Here is a 12,108-nt window from a genome sequence, read left to right as displayed (position 1 = left end):
GTGTGTGCATTGTGGGGATGCAGTTAGAGGTCCGCAGAGCCGTCTCGAACCCCGAATTCAGGCTGAGTCAGCGGGAGAGGGCCTGGGGTCTGAGGCGGGCCAGGAGCCCAAGGTTTTCCTGGCTCTGGCAGTTAGGTGACATTGATACCATTTTCCTCCTTGCTTTGGGGGGATGGGATTTAGACGCCCGCGCAAATAAAAACAGCCTTTATATCTATATTTTAATATTTTATGTTTTATTGAGAAGAGACCAGAGCACTGCTCAAGTCTGGCTTCTGGTGGTGCTGGGAGACTGAACCTGAGACCTCAGAGCCTCAGGCATAAGGTTCTTAGGTGTCACCATCATGCTGTCCCCCAACCCCAAAACTATTGTTTATTAATTAATGGAAGCAAAAAACAGAAACAGAGCACATATGGCACATGTGATACCAGGGACTGAATGGATTCCAGACCTTATGTCCGAGAGTCCAAGGCTTTAGCAACTGCATCACCGTCCAGGCTGCTGTAGGTGCTCTTCAAAGCCTTCTAAGTGAAGAAGATGGGGGGCAGGCGGTGACCCACCTGTTTGAACATATATATCACCATGCACAAGGACCCATGTTCAAGCCCCTGAACCCCACCTGCAGGGAAGAAACTTCAAAGGGGTAAAACAGTGCTACAGGTGTCTCTTCTTCTAGCCAATAAATAAAATAGAAGGTTAGGTGGCCTAGAAAGAGGAAAACCAACATCAGTGGGACCAGAGAGGGAAGGAAGCTGAAATGAAGATACTAAGATATAAACATAAGAGAAGGGAACCAGAAATTCTGAGGAAACTGGCCAACAGTTTTAAAGCAACAGATCAGGTAAGTTGTGCACTCGAATGTGGCTTGGATTTCTGCAACAAGGAGGGAAAGCTAGTGGTTTTGGAGAAAGCTGTTTCAGAGGTAGGGTTGAGGAAAAGGGAAATTGAGATAAGTTGGAGACTGGAGTGTAGGCAGTGCATTGCAGTGTTCACTATAAAAAGGAGCTCAGCAGTAGGGAGAATGGGAGGTACCAGTGAGATGCTTAGAAAATATTCTAAGAGCAGAGCAAGGGAGTGGACACTGCAGTTATTGCTGCAGACCTTCATGCCTGAAGCTCAGGAAGAAGCCCCACATTCATTTCTTGACACTATCAAAGTCAGAACTGAGCCATCAAAAAATAAGTAAATACAGACCATGATCTGGGAGGTGGCACTATGGATAAAGCCTTGGACTCTTAACAGAGGAGGCCTTGAGACCCATCCCCATCATTGTAAGTGCCAATTTGATGGCTGTGACTCTCTTTTTCGTTAATGGATTTTTTTTTTTTTTATCAGAGCCCCATACAGCTCTGTTTTATGGTAGTCCTAGGAAGTGAACATAGGACTTGAGAGCCTCAGGCATGAAGTTCTTTTGCATAACCATTGGCTATTATGCTATCTTCCCCACCAGCAATATCTTTTTTTTTTTAATTGGTTATAGACAACTTGAAGGAGGATGCAGGTGGTGGTGCACATATCACCATATGTAAGGATCCAGCTTTGAGCCCCCACACCCCACCTGCAGGTGTCTTTCTGTCTCCCCATTCCTCTCAGTTTCTCTCTACTGTCAAATAAAAAAGCGGGGAAAAACAAAAAATGGCTACCAGGAGCTGTGGGTTCATGGTACCAGCACTGAGCCCTAGCAATATCCCTGGTGGCTATAAAAGGAAAAAAAAGGAAAAAGAAAGAACAATTGAGAGGGGAAGGGAAATAGAAGAGACAGAGAGAGAGATCTGCAGCACTGTTTTACCACTTGTGAAGATTTCCCCCCTGCAGGTGGGTCCTAAGGGCTTGAATCTGAGACCTTATGTTTGGTGATTTGTGTACTCAACCAGGTTTGCCACCACCCAGTCCCATAATATATTTTGTAAAAGAATATACAGGGTGGGGAGACAGCTTGATGGTTATATCCCTGGCAGCACATGTACCAGAGCGATGTCTGGTTCTTTCTCTCTCCTCCTATCTTTCTCATAAATAAATAAAATCTTAAAAAAAAAAAAAAGGGGGGGGGGGAGTCGGGCTGTAGCGCAGCGGGTTAAGCTCAGGTGGCGCAAAGCACAAAGATCGGCATAAGGATCCCGGTTCGAACCCCGGCTCCCCACCTGCAGGGGAGTCGCTTCACAGGTGGTGAAGCAGGTCTGCAGGTGTCTATCTTTCTCTCCTCCTCTCTGTCTTCCCCTCCTGTCTCCATTTCTCTCTGTCCTATCCAACAACAATAATAACTACAACAATAAAACAACAAGGGCAACAAAAGGGAATAAATAAAATAAATATAAAAAAATTAAAATAAAAAAAAAACACTTTTCCTTCTCTGAAGTTTACATCATTTGGCTCTACTCCTCAACAGAATTCCTACTGCAGACAAGCCTATGCCAACTGGCTTATCTTTCTTATGGTTATAGGCAAACCGATCCAATCCCTACAGATTTCTTGACTTTTCCACCCCAGTTTTGGATGTCACTATCTCTGGTAACCCAAGTTCTCTGGACGGCAGCTTTAGGGCCATAAGAAAGAAAAGTAGTTCTTGAGTGTGTAGACTGCCAGTGCAAGAACTGGTGTTCAAGACCCACTGAGAGAGTGGGGTGGAGGGCTATGATGCTTGAGGGTGGGTCAGACTGCCACATGGGTACTTGCCGGAAGGTTCCAATTCTGAATTTGGCCTTCCTGCCTTGCCTCCGGGATTTAAAAAAGTACCCTTGTTAGCTGCCTCTCAGGGAACATTTCATACTTAACAAAGTCTACCCCCTTGATACACCGTTTTTTTTTTTTTAAAGTATTGTTTATTTATTGGATAGAGACAGCCAGAAATTGAGAGGGAAGGGGAGCTAAAGAGACACCTGCAGCACTGCTTCACCACTGATTAAGCTTTCCCCTGCAGGTGGGCACCATGGACTCAAAGCTGGGTCCTTGAGCACTGTAACGTGTGCACAACTGGGTTCACCACCTCCTAGCCCCGTTTTTTTGTTGTTGTTCTTCTTCTTTTTGTCTTCCCAGAGTGCTGTGCTCAGCTCTGGCTTATGATAGTGCAGAGAATTGAACCTCGGAGGTCTATGCCTCAAAGTCGGTTTGGATAACCATTATGCTGACTCCCCAGCTCCTTGCTGACTACTGTTTCAGATTCTCCAAAGACTTTTCTTCTACTTGTGCCTGAAATGTTGGAATTCCCTAGACCACTCTTCTTAGCCCTTTTCTGTTCTCTGAAAGCTTCAACTAATGTTGGTGATTCAGGGCCGGGAAGTAGAGTGTATCAAGGGAGTAGGCTTTGTTAAGTATGAAATGTTCCCTGAGAGGCAGCTAACAAGGGTATTCTTGTTGTCATCATTGGATAGGACAGACAAATGGAGAGGGGAGGGGAAGACAGAAAGGTAGACACTTCTTCGCTGCTTGTGAAGGGACTCCCCTGCAGGTGGGGAGCCAGGGGCTCGAACTGGGATCCTTACACCGGCCTTGCACTTTGCACCACATGCACCTAACCTGTTGCGTTACCACCCAACTCCCAGGAAAGTACTTTTTTAAGAACTCCAGCAGGAGCTGGACAGTAGTGCATCTCCTTAAGTGTACATGTTGCAAGTGTGCAAGGACCCAATATCAAGCTCCTGATCCTCACCTACAGGGAGGAAACTTCACAAGTATTAAAGTAGTGCATCTGGTATCTCTCCTTCAATATCCCTCTTCTGTCTCTATCCAATAAGTATTAAAAAAAAAAAAAAACAGTAATGAGCCAGTGAAATAGTGGATAGTGTGCTGTTTTGCCTGTGTAAGACTCAGGTTCAAGCCCAACCCCCACCACATGAAAGAAATTTCAGTGCTTTAGTCCCTTGTACTCTTTCCACAAAAGAAAGTCATTCTAGTAATATATAGAAGTTCTAAGTAATTGATATATATCTCTTCCACACACACCTCCCCTGTAAGTCAGCACTGCTCTGCTCTGGCTTGTGGTGCTATGTATTGAACTGGGACCTTAGAACTACAGCTGTCTACTACAGCTGTCTTTTGCATAACCACTGAATCACTCTACTTGAAATACATACCCATCCAGAGATCTGTATACACCAATCTTCATAGCAGCATAATTCATAATAGCCCAAACTTGGAAACTACCCAGGTGCCTAATGACAGATGATTGGTTAAGAAAGTTATGGTATTGGGAGTCGGGCGGTAGTGCAAAGGGTTAATTGCAGGTGGCTCAAAGCACAAGAACCAGCATAAGGATCCCAGTTCCAGCTCCCCACCTGCAGGGGGAGTGGCTTCACAGGCAGTGAAGCAGGTCTGTAGGTGTCTATCTTTCTCTCCCCCTCTCTGTCTTCCCCTTCTCTCTCCATTTCTCTCTGTCCTATCCAACAACAAGGACAACAATAAAACAAGGCCAACAAAAGAGAATAAATAAGTAAAAATTTTTTAAAAAGGAAAGTTATGGTATTAAAAAGGGGGGGATGAGTCGGGCAGTAACACAGCAGGTTAAGAGCACGTGGCACAAAGCGCAAGGACCAGTGCAAAAATCCTGGTTCCAGCCCCAGGCTCCCTACCTGCAGGGGAGTCGCTTCACAGGTGGTAAAGCAGGTCTGCAGGTATCTTTTCCCCTCTCTCTCTTCCCCTCCTCTCCATTTCTCTCTGTCCTATCCAACAATGACATCAATAACTACAACAATAAAAACAAGGGCAACAAAAGAGAATAAATATTTTTTTTAAATCTCCTTAAAAGGGCGGGTGGTAGTGCAACGGGTTAAGCGCACATGGCTCAAAGCGCAAGAACTGGCATAAGGATCCTGATTCGAGCCCCCAGCTCCCCACCTGCAGGGGAGTCGCTTCACAAATGAAGCGGGTCTACTACAGGTATCCTTTTCTCCCCATCTCTGTCTTCCCCTCTTATCTCCATTTCTCTCTGTCCTATCCAACAGCAACAGCAATATAACAATAGTAAAAAACAAGGGCAGGGCAGAGGGTAGATAGCATAATGGTTATGCAAAGTGACTCTCATGCCTGAGGCTCCAAAGCCCCAGGTTCAATCCCCTGCACCATCATAAGCCAGAGCGGAACAGTGCTCTGGCTAAAAAAAAAAAAAACAAGGGCAACAGGGAGTCTGGCGATAGCGCAGCGGCAAGGACCGGCATAAGGATCCTGGTTTGAGCCCCTGGCTCCCCACCTGCAGGGGAATCGCTTCGCATGTGTCTTTCTCTCCCCCTTTCTGTCTTCCCCTCCTCTCTCCATTTCTCTCTGTCCTATCCAACAACGACGACATCAATAACAACAGTAATAACTATAGCAATAAAAACAATGGCAACAAAAGGGAATAAATAAATACTTTTAAAAAAAAAGGCAACAAAAAGGGGAAAAAGTTGCCTCCAGGAGTAGTGGATTCTTAGTGCAGTCACCGGGATGCATTGGATCGACCTTCTTGTGGTGCATCCCGTGAGTACCCATTCATTGGGGAAACTGACGATCCTTCCTAGCCGACTGAATCCACATGGATCCCAGTCACTTTCAAAGCCAGCAACAAGCAGCTCCTGACAGCTTTCAACCTGACCTGTTGACTGACTACGGAAGAAGGGCAAACGCCAGAAGAAGTGCAGTCACCGAGCCCCAGCAATAACCCTGGAGGCAAAAAAAAAAAATAAAGCTAAGGTACATACACAAAACGGAATAGTACTCAGCTGTTAAGAATAATGAAATTAGGAGCCCAGTGGTGGCGCACCTGGTTGAGCACACATATTGCAATGCTTAAGGACCCAGGTTCGAGCCCCCAGTCCCCACCTGCGGGGGGAAAGCTTTGCAAGTGGTAAAGGGGTTGCGGGTGCCTTTCTCTTTCCCTCTCTGTCTTTCCCTTCCTCTCAATTTCTGACTGTCTCTATCCAATAAATAAATAAAAATCATAAAAAAATTTTGAAACGATGATGAAATTATCTCCTTTGTCTCATCTTGGATAAAGTTTGAAGGAATCAGGTTAAGTGAGATAAGCTGAAAAGAGAAGAATGAATACTATATTGCCTCATAGGTGGAATTTGAGAAACAAGAACAGGACTGGAGAGAGAGCATAATGATTATGCAAACAACTTTGATGCCTGAGGCTGTGGTCCTACATTCAGTCCCCAGCACCACCATGAGCAGTGAAGAGTGTCTTATTAAAATAATATTGGCGCAAAGCACAAGGACCGGCACAAGGATCCCGGTTTGAACCCCGGCTCCCCACCTGCAGGGGAGTCGCTTCACAGGCGGTGAAGCAGGTCTGCAGGTGTCTATCTTTCTCTCCTCCTCTCTGTCTTCCCCTCCTCTCTCCATTTCTCTCTGTCCTATCCAACAATGACAACAACAATAATAGCTACAACAATAAAAAAAAAAAAGGGCAACAAAAGGGAATAAATAAATAAAATAAATATTTAAAATAAATAAATAAATAAAATATATTTTTTAAGTATTTATTTATTCATGAGAAAGATAGGAGGAGAGAAAGAGAAAGAACCAGCCATCACTCTGGTACATATGCTGCTGGGGATCGAACTCAGGACCTCATGCAGGGGCAGGGGGTGCAGTGGTTAAGCGCACATGGCTCAAAGCACACAGACCAGCTAAGGATCGTGGTTCCAGCCGCTGGCTCCCCGGCTGCAGGGGGGTCGCTTCATGAGTAATGAAGCAGATCTGCAGGTGTCTGTCTTTCTCTCCCCCTGTCTGTCTCCCCGTCTCTCAATTTCTCTCTGTCCTATCCAACAACAACAGCAATAGCAATAATAACAAGGGCAACAGAAATGGGAAAAAAATGGCCTCCAGGATCAGTGGATTCATGGTGCAGGCACCAAGCCCAGCAATAACCCAGGAGGCAGGAGGCAAAAGAAAAAAGAAAAGGAAATTTTAAAAAAACTTGAACTGGGTTTGGTCCAAAGTAAAGGGCTCCGGGATGGCAAGGCTGTCCTGGTACATGATGGTGGCAAAGGACCTGAGTTGAGAATGAAAGTGTTTTGCAGACACCTGTCATGGAGAGATGAGAATTTGTACATGGGCCAGGTGGTGGTGCACCTGTTTGAGCGCACGTGTTACCGTGTACAAGGACCTGGGTTTGAGTCCCCGGTCCCCACCTGCATGGGGAAAGCTTCATGAGTGGTGAAGTAGTGCTGCTGCAGGTGTCTCTCTATCACCCCCTCTCAATTTCTGACTACATCTATCCAAGAAGTAAATAAAGGCAGTAAAAGGAATTTTTTTTAAGAAGAAAAGAAATTGTAGCCATGTGTCAACAACTGGACTACAAACCATTAACCACACAATAAAATGATAAAAGACCAAATGATTCTACTGAGCCACTGCCCCTATGCCCACCAGCACTGTTAAACCTCTTCCCCATTGCCTCATTTTTTTTTCTTTTTTCTTTAAAATTTTTTTAATACTTATTTTATTGCCTTTTGTTGCCCTTGTTGTTTTATTGTTGTAGTTATTATTGTTGTTGTTGATGATGTCGTCGTTGTTGGATAGGACAGAAATAGAGAGAGGAGGGGAGACGGGGAGAGAAAGATAGACACCTGCAGACCTGCTTCACCGCTTGTGAAGCGAGCCCCCTGCAGGTGGGGAGCCGGGGGCTCGAATCGGGATCCTTACACTTTGCGCCATGTGTACTTAACCCACTATGCTACCGCCCGACTCCCCTCATTTTCTTTATGTCATTCCCTAGCTCTTCTGTAAGAGTCAGCTGGACAGAAGTAACCGAGAGGCATGAAAGTGGCTGTGTACCACCCACATAAGCAAATCATGAAATAGTTGGCGTCCAAGTACTGGTTCCTTTCCACAAACTGCCTCTCAAGTCTAACTATAGTTCACTAAAAGGATTCTAGAAGAGACCTCTGCCAAGGACTGACTGTCTTCCCTTAGTGCCTAGTCTTCTCTTTATAGCCAACAAAAACCTGACAGAACCCCCACCTGCTGGGGGTTGCTTCACAAACAGTGAAGCAGGTCTGCAGATGTCTGTCTTTCCCCCTCTGTCTTCCCCTCCTCTCTTGATTTCTCTCTGTCCTATCCAACAACAACAGCAACAGCGATGACAACAATAACTACAAGGGCAACAAAAAACGGGGAAAATGGCCTCCAGGAGCACTGGATACGTGCTGGCACGGAGCTCCAGCGATAACCCTGAAGGCAAAAAAAGAAAGGAAGGAAGAAAGAAAAACTGACAAAACAGGCTCTCTTCATCATGGACAGCTAAAGGAAGTGCTGGGATTTATCTTCTTTAAGTCTCTCAAAGTGACCCTCTTCCTCTGCAGGTCTTAGTCCTCCTGGAGCCACCCCTACCTTATCTGAATTCTTCAAATTCCAGATGTAGAACAGTTGCCTGGCCAGCTGTTCTAAACTAGCCAGTCTATTCGCTGAATTTGTGGCCATACACAAAGACCCAGGTTCAAGCCACCAGTCCCCACCTTCAGGGGGAAGCATGAGCAATGAAGCAGTGTGGCAGGTGTCTCTTTCTCCCTATTTCCTCTTTCCCACTCTTTCTCTCCAATAAAGTAAAATACAATATTTTTTTTAAAAAAATTAGAGAGAAGGGGCCAGATATTAGCACACGTGGTTAAGCACACACATTACAGTGTGCAAGGACCCCATTATAGCTCTGAGAATCCAAAGGAACTCAAAAGATAGCAATGCCATTGGAGAGGAGATTTCTCCAGGGAAAATGATATGTATACATGACAGCTAAAACGGAGAGACCTATGTAGCCATGGGCCGTATTGTCCTTCACTGAGCAGAAGTATTTCAAACACTTGAGGGATTATTATTAGCTTTGGTGAAGCACTGGTACCCTCTAGACTGAAGCTAATTACTATCTGTACTTACCAGAAAAATTACCTCTTGCCTTGTGTGTTTTTCCTACCCTCTCTTTACTTCAAGCCTGGAGAAATCACAAAGACTGAGATGTCTGTGTAAGATTCACTTGTCACTGGAACAACTATACTTCCCCACCCCCACCTGACAAGGAATTTTATATTTAGAAAAGATTTTACTCATTAGAGAATCAGAGCATGACTCTGGCACATGTGATGCTGGTGATGAAACTCAGGACCTCATGCTTGAGAGTCCCAACATTATATCCACTTTACTGCCTCCTGGGCTGCATGAGGGCTGCTTGTTACCCATCCCTACTATTCACCAGCTCTCCCAAAATGAAGATCTTTCCAAGCCAGACATTCCCCTAAAGAAGCTGACACCTGGTGCCGGGTGGTGGTGCACCTGGTTGAACTTACATGTTACAGTACTTAAGGACCCGGGTTTGAGCCCTTGGTCCCCACCTGCAAGGGGAAAGCTTTGCTAGTGGTGAAGCAGACCTGCAGATGTCTCTGTCTCTCTACCTCCCCATTCCCTTTCAATTTCCGGCTGTCTCTATTCAGTAAATAAAGATTTAAAAAAATAATAAGCTGACGTCCTGTTGGCAACCCATCATCACAAGTATTATCTTAATCATCTGGTTGCCATACTCTGATCTCTACTGGACTTTGCTCTTGAACAGTGACTGTCTAACATGTTGATACTTGGTTCCCTGTTAAAGCTAGCTGCTCCAGTTACTGTTTCTCACCCAGAAAACACATGGCTTTTGGTCTCAGTTAAGCTTCAGATCTGTGTGGTGCCCTGAGCTAGAGTCCCAGTATCCCACGACTCAAGAATGGAACCAACCCCTGAATCCTAGTGATGTGCTATCCAGATTCTCCTTATGCTTTTCCTCTTTCTTCATTGCCTAGCCCTGACCCCTGCTTATAAGGTCAGGCAAATCCTTTAACTTCTCAGTGCTTGTTATCTCACTTATGAAAGAGACAAGTGTAGCACCCAATTCATAGGTGGTGGTGTTTTCCTTATTTGATAGGACAGAGAGAAACTGAGAAAGGATGGCCAGATAGGAAGAGAGACAGACACCTGTAGCACTTGCTTCCCTGCTCTTAAAGCATCCCCACTGAAGGTGAGGATCTGGGCTTAAATGCCAGGCCTTGTGCATGGTAAGCATGTGCTCAAGTTGGGTGCACCACCACCTGGCCCCCGTCTCTTTTTTTTCAATACTTATTGGGGCCGGGTGGTGGCATACCTAGTTCAGTGCACATGTTACAGCTCAAAAGGACCCTGATTCAAGTCCCCCAGTCCCAAACCTGCAGGGGGAAAGCTTTGCAAGGGATAAAGCAGGGCTGCAGGTGTCTCTGTCTCTCTCCCTTACTATCTTCCCCTACCCTCTCAATTTCTGGCTGCCTCTATCCAATAAATAAAGACAATATTTTTTAAATATTTACTTATTTATGATATAAAAGACCAGAGTATGTTGAATGTAAAACATTAATTCCTCAATAAAGAAATAAATTAAAAAAAAAAAAAGACCAGAGCCTTAGACTGCTTAGCTCTGGTTTATGATAGTTCTGGAGATTGAACCTGGGACCTCAGTACTTCTGACATGAATGACATGAAAGTCTTTTCTTTTAGATTTTATTTATCGTAGTCCAGTAGATAAAGCATTGCAATTGCACTCTTAAGCATGAGGTCCCGAGTTCAGTCCCTGGCAGCACATGTACCAGGGTGGTGCCCGGTTCTTTCTCCACCTCTTTCTCATTGCTAAATAAGTAAAATATATTTTTAAAAAAATTAAATTTATCTTAACGATAAGAGAAACAGAAAGAGAACAAATAGGGCCCTGCTCAGCCAGTTTATGGTGATGTTAGGGACTGCACCATCAGCTGAGAGCCTTAGGTATGAAAGTCTTTTTATTTTTTTAAGACTTTATTCATGAGATATGATAAGAGAGAAAAAGAACAAACTAGGAACATCTAAGGAGACCACCTGGGGCCACAACAAGACAGCACTAGAACGACTTTGAGAACCCACCAAATCACTGGTGAGTGCAAACGTTTGGGTCATGGACAGCGAGGAGCCTAAGGAGAAATTCCTGGGATGAAAGCCCAGATCTACTCCAGAGCGGTTGGTAACAGTCTAGCAGTTTACTGGTTGAGGTGCCACCTCCAGTCTGTTTTAGTAAAAAAATGCTGAAGGGAGGAGAGGAATCCCCTAAGACTCACCAAATGCAACTGTGAATCTCCATGGATACTACCCCTCAGAGGCTGGAACAGCAAGCAGGAGGCACTGCTGACATTGGGGGGCAGAGAACTGGCCCTGAAACTCAGGAGAAGATCTATACCCGGGTGGGCTAGAGGTGGGGCTGTATAGTGAGAAACTTTCCACATTGTTCTGGTAAACTGGCAAGACTGCCACAGAACCCACAGAGTATAAACGGGACTTGTTTGAAAACTCACAGGTCCAAGTACTTTCAGCTGGAAGAGCAGCTGAATTGAGCCCTGTGCTTTGGATCCTCAGGGCATGGGAATCTCTATGCATAATCACTGTGTTACCTCTCCTGCACCCAGATTTATCTCTTGGTCAGGAATGAGTGATTAAGCTAAGAAGCCCACTTAAGTTAAAAAGCCCTCAGGCTTCCATAGCCTACAGGGAAGAAAAAGAACAAAAGAGGTTTTAACAACCACTGCTTCAATTCAGGGATTGAGATGGTATTGAAACAACTCTTAATTTCCACAACTATGAGCTCTTTACCTTACTTAGACACAAGTCAATCTAGGCAAGAGTGACCAGTAATTTGAAAAGTACTGAGAGAGGGAACTCAAAACATACTATATAAAATGGTTAAACCAAGAAGACATATTGAAGAAATGAAGCAGGACAAAAGTCCAGCAAAAAGTCCCCAAAGGTTGAAGCACAGAACAGTGAGGTCAACCTCCAAGTGCTAGTTAAGGAAATAGTCACAGGAATGAGTAAAGAATTTGAAAGAATTGTCACCAGAAATGCAGAAACAACAAAGGAGACTCTGGAAGAAAACACTAATTATTTCAAGATTACTAGAGAGCTGAAAGCTAAAATAGCTGAGCTAAGAACACAACTAGCTGAACAAGTAAAACAATATCAGAATAGGGTAACAAAATAGCGAAACTAGAGAAAACAGCAGAGGGGAGAAAGTACAATAAATGAGGCTGAAAACAGGATTATCAAGATCAACAATGAATTAGAGGAAAACTAAGAAGTAAGTAAGAGATCTCAAAAAAGATTAAGAGACA

This window comes from Erinaceus europaeus, chromosome 9 (genome assembly GCF_950295315.1).
Source record: "Erinaceus europaeus chromosome 9, mEriEur2.1, whole genome shotgun sequence".
NCBI classification, from domain to species: Eukaryota; Metazoa; Chordata; class Mammalia; order Eulipotyphla; family Erinaceidae; genus Erinaceus; species Erinaceus europaeus.
The sequence above is the reverse complement of the archived record's forward strand: the minus strand, read 5'-3'. Positions refer to the sequence as shown.